Consider the following 19,569-nt stretch of genomic DNA (forward strand, 5'->3'; position numbering starts at 1 on the left):
CCCAAAGCATCCAATAAGAATCTTTATGGATGGGTCTTATACAAAAACACATTTATGAGCTTTACACTACATTTAACCCAAAATCTAGCCTTAAGTCAATGAGTCTATGGGTAATCATCTCATTTTTTTCTGATTTGGTAATTCCACACTTACATATTCTCAACAATCTCCCCCTCATGTGTGAATTTCTTCTACATTGGGCTTAATAGGCTTGCTCCCCTCAAACATAAGTCTTTTTCTTAACTTGAGTATTATGGTGTCACCAAGAGCCCTAATTACTCTACTAAACCCACTCAAACATGCACCTCTAAAAGTCACGTCAATGCCATCATGTGTTCTGCCATTACTTATACCAAGAGTGTAACACCCCAAAATTTCAAATTTTATTATTTTATGAGCATTTTTGGTATTTTAATTTTATTTAAATTTTAAGAATTTTTTTGAGATTTTTCGGATTTTAAAAATCAGGTTCGATTTTTCGAAAATATAAACTTTTATGATTTTTAAAAATTAATTTAAAGACCACGTGGCAAAACTAAAAATATATTTGGAGTCTACGTATTTTTCTGAGTTTTCTGGAATTTTTTCAGAATTTTTGGACCTCGTTTTCGGTCCCGAGGCAGAGTAAAAATTCAAAATTTTGTATCCTGAATCGGACCGGCCGAATCGAACCGGACCGGATCGGACCGGCCTTTTCTTTTTCTCCCTTCTTCCTCCTGCGCGCGTCTGACCCCTCTCCCTTCTCTCTCTCTTTTCTCTCTCCTCCCTCCTCCCCTTGCCGCGCCGCCGCCTCCCCTGCCTTCTCACCTTGCCGGCGCCCCACCTCGGTCCTCCCCCACGGACGGCCGCAGCCTGGAACGCCGGAAAACGGCCTCAGAAAGGACGCGCAACGCGCGCGCGACGCTTGGACTTCCCGGCCAAAATCCGGTCGATCCGGCCACCAATTGGACCGGGTCTTGTGTCTAAAATCATCTACTCGGCGAGAGCTTTCCATAGACACCAAGAACACCGAAATCCATCGAGCGGTTTGTCCAATTTTTGCCCGGGAAGTTTTAGCCCATTTTGATTTTCGGGCTAGATTTCTCGCAAACCGTGAATCCCACGAGAAAACCGAGAGTACCAGAGCGCTCCACTCGTCGAGAGCTTTGCGGCGACATAAATTTTGAATTTTTCTGACACCGTTTTTCGGTGGGTCCCACGAAACTTTGCAGTGTTTTTCCGAGCATTAAATGAGCTTAGAAAATTTTGAAAAATTTATGTACTAACCCCCGTGTTGTGGGCTTCGTGTAGGTATCCTCAATTAACGGAAATTCGACAGTTGACCAGGTTGTGAATTTCCAGCCAGACAGACCTGTTGCCGGAAAAATCTCCGAATTGGACCGAAGTTTTGGCTACCCCCCCATTGTCAGACGTCCCGAGCGTGTTTCCGAAGTCAGAATCGGCAAAGGTAAACCCGAACCTTGCTTTTTTGTAATTTTCTAGTGCTTAAATATGATTAAAAATCCATAAAATATTCGTGTACTGTAAAATTATGATTCTTTTGCAATAGCCTAGTAATATTGCTAAGGACATGGGCAAAGTTTTAGAATTTTTAGAGCTTGTTTGGGCAATTTTTGCAAAATGATCAATTATAAGGACTAAATTGAAATTTTACATATTGTGATGAATGATTGATTTGATGGGCCCAAGAGGGGCTGTGTGATGTGATTGAGCTGTGGATATATGGATTGTGAATATAGAAGTGCGTTTTGAGCCCTTTTGCAGGTTGGGTAGGTCCTAGGTATAGGGGAGACTCACTGGATTTTCGCACGACTTAGGACGACTTGGTCTTTGCATGAGTTGTATTGAGTCATTTGTATTAAATAATTGTAATGTAATTGTCGTGAGCCGACAACCTTCTTCCTCCGCCTACCGCCACAAAGGACCGTTGTCAAGTCTGTGAGTAAAATATTAATTTTAATTGTAATTTCACTATTATTATATGTTCAAGCATGCCCATGCATCACTTATATGCATATATTTATGTAGTTAAACTCTAGGCACGATTTATGTTGCATTGATAACTGTTAAAGTGCCATGGATGTTGCTGTGGTAATTTGGAGCAGTGTGCGTGCGTTGGCGTGCGTGTGATGTGGTGTGGACTATGGATAGGACGGGTAGTCACGGCTTGAGTTCTTCGCTGTGACCCGATCCTTCGGGGGGTAGTCACGGCTTGAGTTCTTCGCTGGGACCCCCGATTTGGTTTATTAAGCAAAAGTCCGGCTTGAGTTCTTCGCTGGCACCAGGTTGGATTTAAGAGAGCTGTATAGGGGATCAGCTCCCATATATTATGATTGATATCACTGGGTGTGTGAGTGCTCCAAATTACCTTTACGATGTTATGATGTGAAAATGTTGTTGATGTTGCATTTCACTCTACAAGGTGCATTAGTTTTAGATAGTTATAGAGATTATGGTTAAAATTGATATTTTACTCTCTGAGTCGAACGCTCACTCCTGTTCAATATTTTTCCAGGCCACAGGAGGATATTTTTGAGGTTAACCTGCTTCCTTTCCTCGCAGGTTGTTTATCAATGTTTTTGTAATTTTATTAACTCCTAGAATTTCCGCATGTGTTAGAAGTATTTATTTGATTTTGGTCTGTAATATTAATATCATGTTGGACCTGTAAACATATAATGATATGCCTGTTTGATGGATTGGATGAGGGAGCTGAGCTCCCATTTATTTTTATGCTGATGAGTATATGGAGGGTGAGCTGAGCTCCCCAATTGATGATATATTTTGTTTACAGGTCGGGTGAGCCAAAAACTCCCCGTTGAAAGGTCCACTTTATGGCTGGACTCCGTCCGATTGATTTCTTGATATTGGGCCCAAATGGGCCTTAGAGTTGGGTTAAGTGAATAGTTAGGCTTACTACGGGCCTCGGGGGCTTTAGGCTGGCCCAGGTCCTAGTGCCGGTCCGGCCCATAGGTTGGGTCGTGACAAATGTGGTATCAGAGCTTAGGCTCCAGATTCATAGGGAAAAATTGTCTAAGTGTTGGGAAGAGTCTACTAGGAGTCACATGCGAAAAATAGGGTTCCCATTCGTCTTGCATTGTCATCTTTGCTTCTAGTTACTGCTTCATATATTGTGTGTAAATATGAGTCAATAGAGCTGTGTAATGAGTAATTTTGAATTTTGTGGGCTAATGCTGCTGAATTTCAGGAAAATGCGTAGAAGGTGAGAGCCGCCATCGCACTGTAACTGCATGTGCCTGACGAGGTGTCAGCACAAGATGAGGCGCCTGCCCCGAGGAGGCGGGGTAGGAGGCCTAGAGCTGCTCAAGTAGAAGAGCAGCTACCACCAGTTCAGGATCAGTCATTTATGGCACAGGGTCCCATGGACCCCATGGCAGCTACTCTAGCTGGTCTGCAGAGGACCATTGATATGATGGCGCAGTATATGGTCCACCCTCTACAGCAGCAGCAGTCCACCGCACCAAGAGGGGAACCTTACAAACAGATAATAAATTTTAAGAAGTTGGTGCCTGGTACTTATGATGTGTCAGACGATGCATATCGGTTTTTGGATTCCTGCACAGTGCAGAATGTAATTCTGATTGACTGATAGAAGACTTATAGAGTGTATGCAGCATGTCATGGGGCCTATGCCTAGACAATGGATGAATGACTACATATTACCTCGAATGGAGGGTTTGTTGTGGACTCAGTTTGTGGAACTATTCATCAATCAGTTTGTGCCAGAAAGCTATAGGGATCAAAAGCAGTGGGCCTTTGAGGCCTTAAGACAGAATGGCAGGTCTGTAGATGAATATGCTACAGAATTTCTTGAATTGAGCAGATATGCCCCTACAGCAGTAGCTACAGAAACTATGAAGGTGAAGAGATTCCTAAAGGGGCTTGACAGGAGGTATGCGAACCTGGCCATGATGTCTGATCAATCTTTTGATGTGGTGGTTGATCGAGCCAAAAAGATTGAGATTAGCTATGCTGTGGATGACAGCGGAAGAGCAAAGAAAAACAGAGCAGAGGGTTCTACCGGTGTTCCCCAAATGGGTACTCCAGACAGTGGTGGCCAGAGTAATTACAGAGGAAAAAGTAGGAACAAGAAGAGTGGTTTTAGACACAAACCTCGAGGGTCCAGACCTGGATACGGATCCAGCAGTGGTCATAGTTCAGGGTACAGCAGTTCTAGGTCTGGTTCAGGATCTTCCTTAGCACCTTGTGCACAGTGTGGAAGAGGACATTCAGGACCTTGTTTGATGGGTTCAGGAGTATGCTTCAGGTGTGGCCAACCAGGTCACTTTGCTAGAGAATGCCCCGTGTTCAGTGAGCCACAGATGGGGTCACAGGGTTCTGTTGCAAATGTTCCTCGTCAGATGTATCCGGGTGCTTCCAGCATGGCAGTAGTCGGGCCTCACAACAGGCCGAGGACAAGGGGGGCGTGGATTTGGAGGCAGATCGCCAGGTAGAAGTCAAGATCGTGGTTACGCCACTCGGTAGGGGTCAAGCTCGGGTTTTCACCCTGACCCACCAGGATGCTCAAGCTTCAAATGCAGTTGTGGCAGGTATTCTTCTGGTCTGTTCCTATGAGGCTCGTGTTTTGATAGATCCGAGTGCTACGCACTCATTTGTCTCCCCTGTGTTTGCCATAAGGTTGGGTAGAAACCCTACAACCCTAGAATGCCCTTTGTCGGTAGCTACCCCACTTAGTGACAACATAGATGTAGATATGGTTTTTCCGGGTAGCCCAGTAGTGGTGGATGGAAAGATCCTCCCAGCAGACTTGGTTCCTCTACCAGTAATGGATTTTGATGTAATTTTGGGGATGGATTGGTTGGCAACTCATTATGCCACCTTAGACTGTAGGAACAAAAAAGTGTATTTCCACATACCTGGTGTGAAGAGTTTAGCTTTGATGGTGACAGGAGCGTGGCTCCATATAATTTGGTGTCAGCGATTAGCGCTAGAAAAATGTTGAGGCATGGATGCCAAGGGTATTTGGCATTGGTGAGAGATACATCTGTAGAAGGTGTTAGCATGGAAAATGTTCCTGTTGTCAGGGAATTTATGGATGTCTTCCCTGAAAAGCTTCCAGGGTTGCCACCAGAAAGGGAAATAGAGTTCTGCATTGATGTTGTTCCGGGTACAAATCCCATATCAATGCCACCTTACAGGATGGCCCCAGCAGAATTGAAAGAGTTAAAGGAGCAACTACAGGAGCTGTTGGACAAAGGTTTCATACGTCCGAGCACTTCACCCTGGGGTGCTCCTGTGCTATTTGTAAGAAAGAAAGATGGGTCATTGAGGTTGTGTATTGACTACAGACAGCTGAACAAGGTGACTGTGAAGAACAAGTATCCACTTCCTCGGATCGATGATCTGTTTGATCAGCTCCAAGGGGCTAGATTCTTTTCCAAGATAGACCTGCGATCAGGCTACCATCAGTTGAGAATCAGGAATGAGGATGTGTCCAAAACGGCATTCAGGACAAGGTATGGTCACTATGAGTTCTTGGTGATGTCTTTTGGACTCACTAATGCACCAGCAGCCTTCATGGACTTGATGAACAGGGTGTTCAAGCCATTTTTGGACCGTTTTGTCATCGTATTCATAGATGACATTTTGGTATACTCTCAGACCGAGGAAGAACACGTGTGGCACTTGAGGATGGTGTCGACACCATATTTTGGTCGATCCCTAGAATCAATAAAAATTCTTCTTTGAACAGGCTAATCACATTTCCGATCTCTCCTCACAGAGAATTGAATCAATGCTAAGTCCTCACATTCATTAAAACTCAGCCGATCTCTCAAAATCATTTTACCGATCCCTCAAACCCGTTGCCGAATTTCCGGACTCGTCGGGTATATTCCTGATCTCTGTTGATGAATCAAATGAACGGGCACTAGATCTTTTCCTACCAGTTTTATTGCCGACCTCCTTTCCGAAAGTTTAAGAGCTAAAGTTTTGGTTCGATTCCGATCTTAAGTGTTCGAGTTAAATTTTCAGTCAAGTTCTGTTCAGCATTTCTTCCCTACCGATCTCATGTTCAAAGTGCTTTCCATACTTAGATTAATAATCACATTTAGTTTTTGTTTTGCTGTGCTCATACAATCAAATACTCAGACAAACAATGGTTTAAAATTTTCCGATCACAATCATTCATTGAACAAAAGGCATTTCATTTCATGTCATAATTTGTACAAGTTATTCGGCTGGGGGATCACCCCCAGCCTGATCTACATTTGGCTCACTCTCTCTCTCACCCTCAGCTTCATCCTCACTGTCTTCATCATTGCCCTCAGGAGCCACGTCGTCCATCCAAGAAAAGTCTTCTTCTGGGTAACGCTCCTGGAGTGCGGCCAAGAGATCCTTGTGAGCCTTCACATAGGCCTCGGCTATTCCCGTCACCATCTCTTCATCCCTCTCCTTAAGCTCCTTATCCTTCGCCTCGAGTTCCTCTATAAGTTGAGCGACCTGAGAGGCTTCATTGGCGTGGAGCGCCTGGACTTCCTTAAGAGCGCGGTCCCTCTCATCCAAAATACTGCCTTCTCGGCCAATCGGTCTTCATGGAGCTTTGCCCGCCCTCGACACGAGATATATAATCCCGAGCCGATGAGAGCCGGGATCGGAGGGAATCCACTTCCCGGTTCTTCTTCCCGATCTCCTTACCCAAGCGCGAATCCTTTCGGATCATGGTCCGTTCACGGACACTCCACGCTTAAGCTCATGGTCCGAGTCAATATGTCATCGAGACCATTCAGGGATAGCTGTCCCGATCCTCCGAAAAGAAGATGGTAGACCCGTGACTTTGGCGAAATCGAGTTCTCCTTGACACCCGTTATTCCTCAAGCAATCGATCAAGATTGAGCGCCGAGAAGAGGTCCTCCCGTAAGCTTGTAGGCCCCCTTCCCCGCTTGGAACAACCTGCAAGAGTCGGAGGTCGCTCCTCCGATCTAGGAGGAGATCGGGTAGCCGGTGGTCGGCGGACCGAAGGTTGGGGAGGATCACTTTGTATCTCCCTGTGTTCGTGGCCAGGCGTTTGGAGTCGTTCAACGCTTTATCTCCTTTATCTTCCGGGAGATCTCTCTCCTTCTTCCGCTTCCTTGAACCTCACCACCCGCCATACCGCACAAAGAAAAGGTTAGTGAGATCACTAAGGTCGTGAGAATTGAGATATAGAAAATACCGATGCCGAGGTTAGAGAGCGGAAGTTCGCGGTCTTGGCCAGTGAGCAAAACGATCAATGGTGCAAATTTCTAGCCACCGAATCCAAACAAGAATACTTTTAGTGGCAGCCTCACTCTTGAGATCCATCACTATTAAACTTTCCTCTTCGCTCGTGGGTAATATGGTTCGAAGCAAGGGTCCCCGGTACCACCAAATGCAGGGAAGTCCTCAAAGCGGCTCGGATCTTTGCTCCTCACAATGAAGAAACGATTCTTCCAGTTCTTAAGAGACGAGGCAGATCGGAAAAGAGCTCGCAATTAGGCTTCACTGAAAGAACCAAAGGGTCATCGCCCTTTCGGTGAGTTAGCCGTGCAGCTTGGCGAACACTTTAGCCGTAGGTCTGATTCCCTTAGCTCGGCATAGACCTCGGAAAGCTACCAAGATCCGCCACGAGTTGGGGTGAATTTGAACAATGGATGCTCGGTGAAGTTTTAGGACTTCCTTATAGAAATCGTCTAGAGGGAACCTCAGACCGGCCTTTAACTGTTCCTCATATACCATAACCTGCGTTTCTTCAAAGAAGTGATCGACACGAAGGTCGCCATGGCACTTGATTAGCTCGAACGAATCAGGACAAATATTGTATTCTTGAACAAACGACTGCAGAGCGGATTCTCGAAGAACCGACGGAAGCTCGTCTATGGGAAGGGTCTCTCTCCTTGAAGAAGGGCGCGTACGCCTTAATGGTACGACCACCGACTGGAGCAGAGGACCCTAAGGGGTCCAGTTGCGCGCTTGTCGATCGCCTCTTCTTCATCAGACGATGACCAAGAGAACTCAATGGAAGGAGGGCTCGCCGCTCTCTGACCTTCGGCACCGCTCATTTTCAAAAGAAACAAAGGACTTAAACAAAAAAAAAGAAGATCAAAGTCCTTACCAGAGTCTAATCGTCGAGAACCGGAGAAAATGAGAGAACTTCAAGCTATGAGCAGAGACGAAAATGATATGAGTGAACCACTGGCTAACGCTCCCGCCCCTATTGATTCTAGTCCGAGGATTTAATGCTCGCGAGGTTCTAGGCTGCGCATCGATTGGTGGGATGGGACAATTTGTTTTGACACTTTTCTCAAACATCCGAATGTTACGAGATCGGTTAATCGAGATCGGCATAATGAGTTAAAAATTTTAAAATAAGGAATCAGTTAAGTGTCATTCAGGTAAAGAATCAGATCGGACAAATATATCAGAGATCGGAAAATAATCAATAAGATAATAATTGGAGAAACAAGACTTTTATTTCCAAAAAGATCGGATTACATCATTTGGGTGATCTCTAGAGATCTGATTACATTGACAGACTACATCATTTGGGTGATCTCTAGAGATCTGATTACATTGAAAAATTACATCATTTGGACGATCTCTAGAGACCGTGAAAATCCTATCTGAAGAGGCTGATCTAAGGATCAGTTTATAACTTATCACAAGGATACCCCGTGAGATCCATGGATCGGTTTATAACTAATTCCAAGGATACTCCTGTGATCTAAGGATCGGTTTATAATCGATCCCAAGGATATTGCCGACCTAAGCTTAATCCGCTTGGAACACCCAATGTGGATCGAATCATTTCGGAACACTCAATGTGATGAGAAGCCGAATGAACTCGCTTGAGCAACTCGAGATCGGTACAACCAAGCCCGCAATACGGATCGGTCAAATCCAGCCTCTCACCATCGTCAATTAGGACCATCCAATCACCGGATCGTAAATTTTCAATGAGGAATAGGGAATTCCATCTAAGAGGATCAAAACCACGATTGTAGCGGAACTTTCCCGGAAGCTAGAACCAAGAAACAAGGAGAAAGAGAGAAAATCGAATGAAGGAAATGCCACTATCAACGAGGTATATATAGGGGAAAATGGGCATTTAATGTCGAAGGAAACGGTTGACGCTTCAAAATCGAGATGTAATTAATGCTTGGACCGAATCCGATCGATCAAGGGATAAAAGAGATCGGAGATAGGAGATCGCATGAGAGATCGGAATAGGAGCTAGGGGATGGATCGGAAGACAAAAAGAATAAGACAAATTCCAATAACCGGCCGTAATCGAGCCGAGGTAGTTAAAGCGTGGCGACGAGATCTCCACCGCACGCCTAAGAATCGCCCGCAATGCCGACAGTGTGTGGTATGTCATGACATCCAGACATCCCAATCTCCACCGTTGATCTCACTTGTAAGGATGAATCGGAACCCTTGGATCAAAAGAGAAGATGACAATACCAGCTTTTTCACTCTCGGCCTCGATCGTTCGACAAGAGGATTCAAGACCGCCGGATTAAAAGAGGAAAAGGACAAATACTTTGAGAAGTGATCTCACCATTCGCTTTTGATTCTCTTTAATTCCCGAACATCCGATCATGTACTTCAAAATCTCGACCTCCATCTCCTCAAAATGAATCTCGACCTTCATGGGGAGCACCCGATTCCTATAAATACCGCATGAAAAACTGCTCAAGGACGGGAAAAATATAGACAAGAGGTCGCTATTATCGTGGAGGAACTCAAACTTCATTCAGCTTTGTTACTCATTGCTTTGTAGTGATTAAAAGACTTTTGAAACTAGTTTTCGTGAGTGTTTTCTTGAAAAGATTTTGAATCTCGAACTCTACATTTCCAGCTTGTTCATTATCCGGTCATACTCGCCATCTCTCGCTTTTCCTCCTGCTCAAGCTCAACTTCCTTCCACCGGTTCTTACCGTTACCTTTTAGCTAAAGCATCTCTGTTTCACGATTGCACTCAACTCTCAAGCCGATCAATCCGCCATCTTCATCACTATTTACCACCTCATAGTTATTTCAATACATTTGGCTCTCACAGACATCAACTCTCAGCCGATCAATCCGCCATCTTCATCACTATTTACCACCTCACGCTTATTTCAATATATTTGGCTCCTCACTGTAAGAGTTCATATTATCGCTTTATTAAGTATTTGCGTTTACTTTTCGCACTTTCTTTGTTCTCTTTACGCACGCGTTTTCTAAGTTTATTCTAAGCAAAAAATCTCAAAGAACGTTACTCGAATTATCTCTTTAGTGATCGGTCCATCATTTCGTCAATTTTCGTCATTTCGAATACGAGCTTTTAGCTCCTAGTAGCGTGTAAGTGGTCAGCAAAATATAGGTATCTGCAACTTAAGGGCCTCTTTTAAAAGAGAAAGCTTGAATAACACGTCAGAAAATAGCCAAACTATTAGGTCGATGTGAACGGAATTCGCAAGATTCCATGAAGAGGAATAAAACCAAAATAAACTAGATGTAACAGATCGGACATTAATAGGTATGCGTGAAATGACTACATGGAAGGTCAGAAATCAAGTTTAGTATTACCCATTTAGTCATAGGGTATCAAGAAACCTTATCTCCAAAGATTTTTGAATGCCGAAACCTTAGTTTTAGGTTCTTGTGACATGTAGTGAAATTGAAATTGAGATCGCAAAGCCCCTTCCAGCTCCCGCTAATCCGAAAGAGATCGGAGGAGAGTTCTTATCCTGGTCTCACTAAAATTTTAATAAATACTTAATAGAGATTGGAGGAGAGTTCTTATCCGACCTCAATTCAAAATTTTTAATAAATATTTAAAAGAGATCGGAGGAGAGTTCTTATCCGGTCTCCGCTTAAAATTTTAATAAATGCTTAATAGAGATTGGAGGAGAGTTCTTATCCGGTCTCAGCTTAAAATTTTAATAAATACTTAAAAGAGGTCGGAGGAGAGTTCTTATCCGATCTCAAATTAAAATCTCTAATAAATATTTAATAGGGATCGGAAGAGAGTCCTTATCCGATCCCCAACCAAAATTTTAATGAATATCTAAAAGAGGTTCGGAAGAGAGTTCTTATCCGATCTTCTAAATTAAATTTTAAATAAAACATTCCTTTTCAAGTAAAATTAACATGCAAAAGTAATTCACTAAGGTTGTCTCATTTACTTATGTATCTGGGTGATCCTAATCAGTGAAAAATCAAACATTCCTTTTACCAAAAGGACTAACATTCCCATCCGAGCCCTTCTAACTAATTTATAAAGGACGCAAAATTAAATCTACTTACCCTTATTAAGGGACGAGGTGGGGTGCCTAACACCTTCCCCGCCCGTTTACGGACCCCGAACTTAGAATCTCTGTTTTGAAGTGGTTTCATTTTTAATTTAACTTCTCAAATGGTTTTCTTTAGTTTCCCTCAAAACTAAGGTGGTGACTCCTCACTCTTTCCCACTTCGGTGAGTGATCGTCCGGGCGACCGCAAAATCCCATTGCGACAGCTTGGCGACTCCGCTGGGGAGTGGCATCATACCACCTGTCTAGAGGTCCAAAAGTAGGCTTAATTTTTGTCCGATCAAATTATATTTAGAGGAGCTCACTTGGCGATGTCTTATATGCTAATTATTATTGCTACTAACTATTTTGTTTTGCCTGTTCTATCTCCTCACAGTGCTCTTCATTTCAAAGAAAAAGGAAAAGAAAAAATGGAAAAATAAAATCCCCCTGAATTGGGAAGAGGTAAAAGTGTCCCTTCACACACTGAACACTTACACAATATCCTCACCCACTATGGTCCTAACCCGGGCTTTCTTACCATTTTAGGAAAGTAGGAGGGGGTCATGTAGCTGCACGTGGGTTTTACCCGTTAGTATCCGTGAAGGCTTCTGCTCAAATTGAAACTCGTTCTATTTACCGTGATACCCGTGGAATTTTCCCGACAATATCATGGGGGTAGAATGGGGCTCTACTGTTTACAGTAGGGGCAATTTGGGAACCTGTGGCTATTAGAAAAATTAGATCCTGAGCTAAACCGTCACGATAGTTGAAAGCCGTAGTAAACTACCTTATAAGATAGAACTAATCCAAATAGGTAGCGCTTACCCGGTATCAGGAGTCTCCCTATTATAGGACAAAAAGGGACATGTTTACTCTTACCTTGCTCTCTTTTGATTTCCTTTCGTTCATTTTGTGAGGGTAATCTTGAATTCTACTGAAACACCTACACATTTTCCTACTTTGATAAATGTGTACGTGTCACCCTGTCAACAGTATCATTCAAAATTACCCTAATTTGTCTTACTAACGAATCTTCCCGCAGGCATTACCAAACCGAGGGTCTGTAAAAGGATAGGCATCATTTTTTTTTATCATGGCATCCTCGAGTCAGTAGGCAGAAAAGGCTCAGAATGCTAAACTTTGGTCCGGATCAGTTCATAGTCCGCACTTCGCAAAATGATGCTTTCGAGGCGCTCGCTAGCTCGCTACCTTCACCGGATTTGGATAAAATAGAGGTCAAAATGAACAACCTCGAGGGTCCTCTAGTAGATGGAGGTCGCCCCGATCGTGTCAAGGTACGCTTTGAAGAAAAGTACGGAAGGATTGCAACCTTAATGCAAGTCAAGGTCCAAATCCCGCATTAAAAGCCATGTTGTCGGTTTGGAATCCTAAGGCACGAGTATTCTCTTTCAATGACATTGACACGGTCCCCACTATGGAAGAATATCAGCATTGCCGGGGATCCCATACTCTTTGCGTAACCGGATCTACTTACACCTCGAGCATAGATGCACTGAAACTGTTGGCACACATGTTGGGTTTTCCCCGTAAGAAGTAAAGTCCAGAGAAATACCAAAGGGAACATGCATGGATGGTATTGACGACCTTGAGAAGCGGTTAGATCATTACCTCCAAGAGAAACAGTGGGATCAAGCTTCCATGGCACTTGCCTTGGGAATCTATGGTCTGATCCTGTTCCCGGGGCCATTGGGGATCATCACTTGCAGTGCAGCGGAGGTATTTTGGACAAGAGATGCAGGATCAATCCGATACCAGCAATTCTTGCCGAAACCTTGTTAACCCTAACTTATCGCAGCATAACAGGAAAGGGTCCATTAAGTGTTGCCTCGCTATTATACCTCTGGACTATCGGTCACATGTGTCCTGTGGAGACAAAAGGATTGACTTGGTACCTTGACCACCTCCCATTGAGAAGATGACCCGTTAGTGGTCACCAAGAATGAAAAACAAGCATGGAACGGATTTTGAGTTTCAATAGCCATGGTTACCGTTGGAGGAAGTCGTGGACGCCAAGTCAACCCTTCTTGATCGGACAGAGGTATTCACGGTGTCCTCGATTGGGATAACCGGGTACACAAGTTACACTCCGGCATTGGTAATGAGGCAGTTCGGCTCAACACAATCTGTGATCAACATTGAAGAATACCACCAAGGTCACTTCTACCATGAGCTCAAAGAAGAAGAAGGGTTGAAAATGGCTCGCAAGTCCTGGGAAAGCATCACTCTGATAGAGAAATCACCCAAAGGCCCAAGTGCCTCGGGCGATTATCTTAAATGGAGAACTGACAGGGACCGAGAACACTTTACTGTAGAATTCAAGGACGACAACCCTCGCCAAAACGCCCTATTAGAGGAAGCTGACAATCGCCTGGTTGACTCGCTACAAAAGGCAAATACCGAGAACTCACAATTGCAGGAACAAATAAAACAGCTGAAGGACCAACAGCAGAAAATTAAGAGGAGGATAAGAAAGCTCAGGGAAGAGACAAGGGCCGAAAGAATAGGGTTCGAAGAGCAAGAGGTACAGTGGGAAAAGGAAAGAGACTCTCTCCAAGCTGAGGTTAAAGAGATGAAAGGGCAGAATAGTAAGCTTCAGGAAAGGATGAAGTACCAAGAGGTGCTCGTTGAAGAGTATAAACAGGAAAACAAGAAGAAGAAGCTTGAATTAAAAGAACAGGCACTACTCATCAACGATATCTTGAAAGAGTGCGCTAAAGAGAGAAAAGAAAAAGAAAAACAAGCTGCCCTCTATCAAGAACTGAAAGAGAATGTAGATCAGCTGGAGAGAACAATAGCACAGGGAAAACGAGAACTATTACCTGAATCCGAGTACGCTCTGAAAGCATTTGACCCCGCCAAGCAAGAAGAAAGGTTATATGAGTATCTCAGAAAATGTCATCTTATTATAAAGAATCTTCCAGAGCCTAGGCCAATGTAAAAGATACGATGTACAAATTACTCAGTTAATGAAGTGATTTTTGAACCATTGTTTAGTAAAATTTGTGAATGAATAGTATGACTCCCGTAGGAACTTCCTCGCTAGGGTTATGTGAAAAATTGAAATGCGCTATATGGGCAAGTATCATAAATGCGCATTCAATCTCGTCATTCACGGTCAGACTATCGAACGATGCCATGGTAAAGCTGAGGCAATTATCCTTTTTACAGATTTCGACTTGGCTCTCAAATGCCATCAGATCCTTCGCCCGCATCAGACTTTTAGTTTCTCTGCAAAAATTCAAATTTTATTTAAAATTTTCTTTTTATCCCTCACAGGAAATCAATATTGATTCAAACAAGGCAAGTCTGACCAAGCACACGATCCAACCCAAGCGAGTGTACTTAACAAGATCTCGAACGAGGAAGATAATGGAAAATCAGGAGCAAGTACGTAACCTACAGGACAGTCTCCGAGTTGAAGGATCACTTTTCTCAAATTATGAGACTAATGAAGGAAATGTCTCAGAGCAAACCTCGTAACCTAGCCCACCATTACCTCCTCCGCCTCCTACAACAAATGATCCTCGCAAGCTTCAACCTCTTTACCTTCCAGCCTCCCATTCGGACCGACAATCATCACAATCCGGTGACCATAAATAATGACCCACCTTTTTCCTATTACCCATTGCCTCAAATGCCGAGCCTCACCATTCAATCCCGATCCTCCGCTTTACTTCCACCCTCGCCTCCGCTGGAGGAGCATATCATGCGATGGAAGGAGAACATAGGGCGAGAGATAACGAGAAACTATCTCGCCTAGAAGAAAGATCGAGAGCAATAGAGGCTGAACATGTATGGTTCGATCGATGTGTCGCCACCGAGATTGGTGCCGATGTGGTGGTACCACCCAAATTCAAGGTTCCTGGATTTCACAAGTACACCGAAACTCTGATCCTCAGATCCACCGCAACCTACATTGCCAAAATGTCCGCTTTAACTAAGACGATAGACTTCTCATTCACTTCTTTCACGAGCCTCTCCGAGCAGCTCCGAGATGGTGCATACAATTGACAGAGCAAGCTACACTCGGAAGGATTTAGCCGATACCTTTCTAAAGCAATATAAATTCAATTGTGATGCGGCACCCACAAGGAGGGACCTCTGCAACCTGGCAGAAAGACCGGAAAGTTTCAAGCAAGACGCCCAACGATGGAGGGAGAAGGTCGCAGAAGTATATCCTCCAAAGGACCGACAATGAACTTTGCTCCCTATTCATCAAACATTGAAGGCTCCTACTTCAACCTGATGATTGGCAATACCTCCAATAGCTTCTCAGATATCATCCAAGCCGGTGAGAGAATTGAAGCTAATCTGAGAATAGGAAGACTACAGGAGTTGGCTGAAAACCCTGTGAAGAAGCCCGCCAATTTTGGCAAAAAGAAGGAAGGTGATGTACACTCTGTCACCCGTCCAAATAATTACCCCCAATTTCCCCAAAATAACTACCGGCCATATTCCCCCTCTCATGGCCAAACCATCGCCAACATTCCACCTCCTTTCCCTAATTATCCACAACCACGCCCACAATACGCCCCACCTACAAATTTCCAACCAAGACCACCCCCTCTTCCAGCTCAACCACGACCACCACAAAATAACCCGAGACCTCCAAGGAATCCTGATCCACCCCTTCCCCTCCCTCTCAGTGAAATATACCGATACCTTGTCGGTATAAACCAAATCGTACCAGTCCCTTTGGACCCAATCCAGCCGCCGTATCCCAGGTGGTATGATGCCACTGCCCGGTGTGAGTACCATGGAGGGGCACAAGGGCATTCAACCGATAACTGCGGGGCACTCAGAGGGAGAGTGCACGCTTTAATCCGGAACGGGTGGTTGAAGATTGAGGGGAATGGTTCCCTCCCCAATGTCACCTCAAATCCACTGCCCAACCATAATGCGGGTAGTGGTGTAAATATGATTGAGTCCGAGGGAGAAGGATCGACACCGGAAGTGGACAAGTTGGTCCCTTACTTCAAAGAAATTTTTGCCATATCAGTAAGAGAGGGTCACCTTTGCCCCCAGGCAACGGGATTAGAGAAGAATACGGGGTGTCCTTACCATGGAGGGGCAGCTGATCATGAGTCATGAGATTGTGAGGGGTCTGTGCAAGAGGTCCTAACTTATTGTCTTTAAGGTTCTCGAGATGTCGTAAGAGGTCAAAGACTAAGGGGAAGTGAACACCACAAGATACACCGAATACCTCTACCTCCAAACCTAATCACCTTCTCACCCCTGTAGCCTCACCGCCAGAATCTTATCCGAACTCCACTTCAGCTCCCCATTACCAACACTCATGCTGTCCCTTGGAACTATAATTTCCAAATTTTTACTCAGGGAGCGTCAAGCAGCACATCCGCTCCTAGCCTGGCCTCGCCTCCTGCACCACAAAAACCATGTTTTGCTCCTCACGAGCATTTCAGGATGACTTATGATGGACCTACCAGCAACATCACTCCCAAACCAGTTCTCGGCCCGTTATTGCAACAAGATCCTCTCCACTGAACAAGAAGTCGAGTTTATAACTCAAGTGGAAGGTGTTACGAACGAAGAAAGAGAGAAGAGGAAAGGGAAAGTAAAAATGGGAGAGTCACAAAAACACTAAGAGGAGGTTGAGAAAGCAGGAAGCAGAGTCTGAGCATAGAGAAGAGGAGGAGCCGCTCCAAATAATGAAACAGAGCGAGTATGACGTAGTGGAGCATTGAGGAAAACCCCGCCCGAATAACATCAGTATCATTGATCCCGAGCTCTAAGTCCACCGACAAGCCTTACAAAGAATCTCGGATCAAGCCTTTGTGAACCCCGACATTACTCCGGGCGCTTTGAGAAAATAGTAGGACAAATCTGCATCCACTGTAGCCTTTTCTCAAGAAGAGGTAGATCCCGCAGCTTAGGGCACAATAAAGCTCGCATGTAACGGTGAAATGTAAAGGTCAGATAGTGGCCAAGGTCCTCATCGATAACGGATCGCCTCAATGTATCGCTTAGCGCTACCTTGGCTAGATTGCCAGTTGACCAATCAGACATACGTCAAAGTGCTATGGTGGTGAGAGCTTTTGACGGAATAAGGAGAGAGGTGCTGGGGGACATTGACTTGCCTATCCAGGGAGGCCGTGGATCCATTCTGCGAATGCTGTTCCTTCGACTTTGCACCAGAAGATCAAATACATTAAGGACGGCAAAATCATCACAGTAAGGGGCGAAGAGGCCATACTGGTCACCAAGCCGCAATCACTCCCTTATGTGGAAGCAGCCGAAGAGTCATTGGAAAGTTCTTTCCAGGCCCTTGAATTGCAAGATACTGGGAAGGAGGGGGCCATGGCTATGGTGGCCAAAGTAATGTCAAGAAGCGGGTATGAAGAGGGTAAAGGCCTAGGCGCCACATTACAAGGGATTGTCGAGCCTATACCGCCATTCGTAAGATAGGCCGTTGTGGTTTGGGGTATGAGGAGGATGCCTCGTGGATGGGCGATTCGATGAGAAAATGCTTCGGATCGAGATTTGACCGTAAGATGGGAAAGGTGAAAGTAGTCCCGAGAATCACGGAAATCTTCACTAAACCTGGCCATTCTACATCCGACAAGTACGTAAGAATCACCGATGATCCATCCATAGATGTCATCCAACCGGATTCCTTGTATGAGGCCCTAGTTTCGCCAATGGTCAAGAGCAGGAGCTTGACAACCGGACAACGGAGGATATCCTGTACTCAATTTCGAGTAAAGTACCTGGTTATCTACACTTGATCATTTTGTCCATGGTGACAAGTGTAATATCAGAATGGACCTTTTCTTATGGCATTAATATTAATGAATTGATAGCGCATTTTTAATCCAATACTCTTTTTCTTTCCTTTTAATTCCATCCTTATAACATGTTCTATTCTTTATTCCTTCAGACAATTCATCAAATAACACCTAATAATCCAATAGACTCGTGAATCCTCCGTTAATTTTGAAATCCCCATAATCGCCATTACTTCAAGTGATTCGAGGAAGACCTTACAGAGGAAAACAATGAAAAGATGAACCCTCCCTCGTGCCTTGTGAAATGAAACGCGCACAATAAACTTAGGCACGGAAGAAGTAAAAAGGGAACTTAAGGTAGTGGAGAGTGAGGAATTGGGAGATATGATCGGTCTGCTTAAGGAATTTCTCGACGTGTTCTCTTGGAGCTATGATGACATGGTCGGTTTGGACCTCGATAGTAACGCACAAAATTCCTTGATCCTGGGACGATCCCAGAAACAAAAGTTAAGGAGAATGAATCCACACACCGCTAAGGTCTGGATGAAGTCAAGAAACAAGATGACGCCGGGTTCTTAGAAGTGGTCAAATACCCCAATGGGTGGCTAACATCGTCCAGAATGAAGAAAGACGGAGAGTCGTGGTGTGCGTTGACTACCGGGATCTTAATAAAGCTAGTTTGAAAGACGATTTCCTCCCCACATTGATGTGCTAGTTGACAATGCCGCGGTTTGGGCAGATGTTCGTGTATTGATGGGGCATCGTGGTACAATCGATCCCAATGGACGAGGAAGACAAGGATAAAATCGCTTTATCACCCAATGGGGGTATTCGCTATCGTCATGCCATTCGGGTTGAAGAATGCCGGCTACTTACCAAATACAAGAATGGTCACATTATTCCACGATATGATGCATAAAGAAGTGGAGGTGTATGTGGATGATATGATCATCAAATCCCGGAGAGGAGAGCCACGCTCAGTGATAAGGAGAGTGTTTGAAAGGCTCAGAAATATCGCTTGAAGTCAACCCGCTAAGTGCATATTCGAGCTAGATCGGGAAAATTGTTGGGATTCATAGTAAGCGAGAAAGGGATAGAAGTGGACCTGCACAAAGTTCGAGCTATTCAAGAAATGCCGCCCCAAAAACGTAAAGGAGGTGCGCAGCTTTTCGGGAAAGTTGAACTACATTTCGAGGTTTATTTCTAATCTCACCGCCAAAGCCGAGCCTATTTTCAGACATTCCTAAGAACAACCCTACCCAATGGGATTCGGATTGTCAAAAGGCTTTCGAGACAATCAAGCAAGATTTGTCAAATCCACCAAGATTGGTCCCACCGTGACAGAAGGCCTTTAATCCTGCACTGGCACCCAACAAAATTCTATGGGGTGTGTTTTGGGACAGATGATAATTCCTACTAAAAGAGAGGGCCATTTATTACCCGAGAAAGAAGTTCAATGATTGTGAGTCAAGGTACTCCTTCTTAGAAAAGACTTGTCGCGTTAGCATGGACAAAGAAATCGC

The 19,569-nt window shown here is 44.4% G+C and overlaps 1 pseudogene; it reads left to right on the plus strand.

Moving 5' to 3' along the window:
• LOC131171109 (uncharacterized) overlaps window positions 1–19,569 on the plus strand; it is a 57,904-nt pseudogene that overhangs the window by 26,578 nt on the left and 11,757 nt on the right.

Source organism: Hevea brasiliensis, chromosome 12 (assembly GCF_030052815.1).
Source record: "Hevea brasiliensis isolate MT/VB/25A 57/8 chromosome 12, ASM3005281v1, whole genome shotgun sequence".
Taxonomy (NCBI): domain Eukaryota; kingdom Viridiplantae; phylum Streptophyta; class Magnoliopsida; order Malpighiales; family Euphorbiaceae; genus Hevea; species Hevea brasiliensis.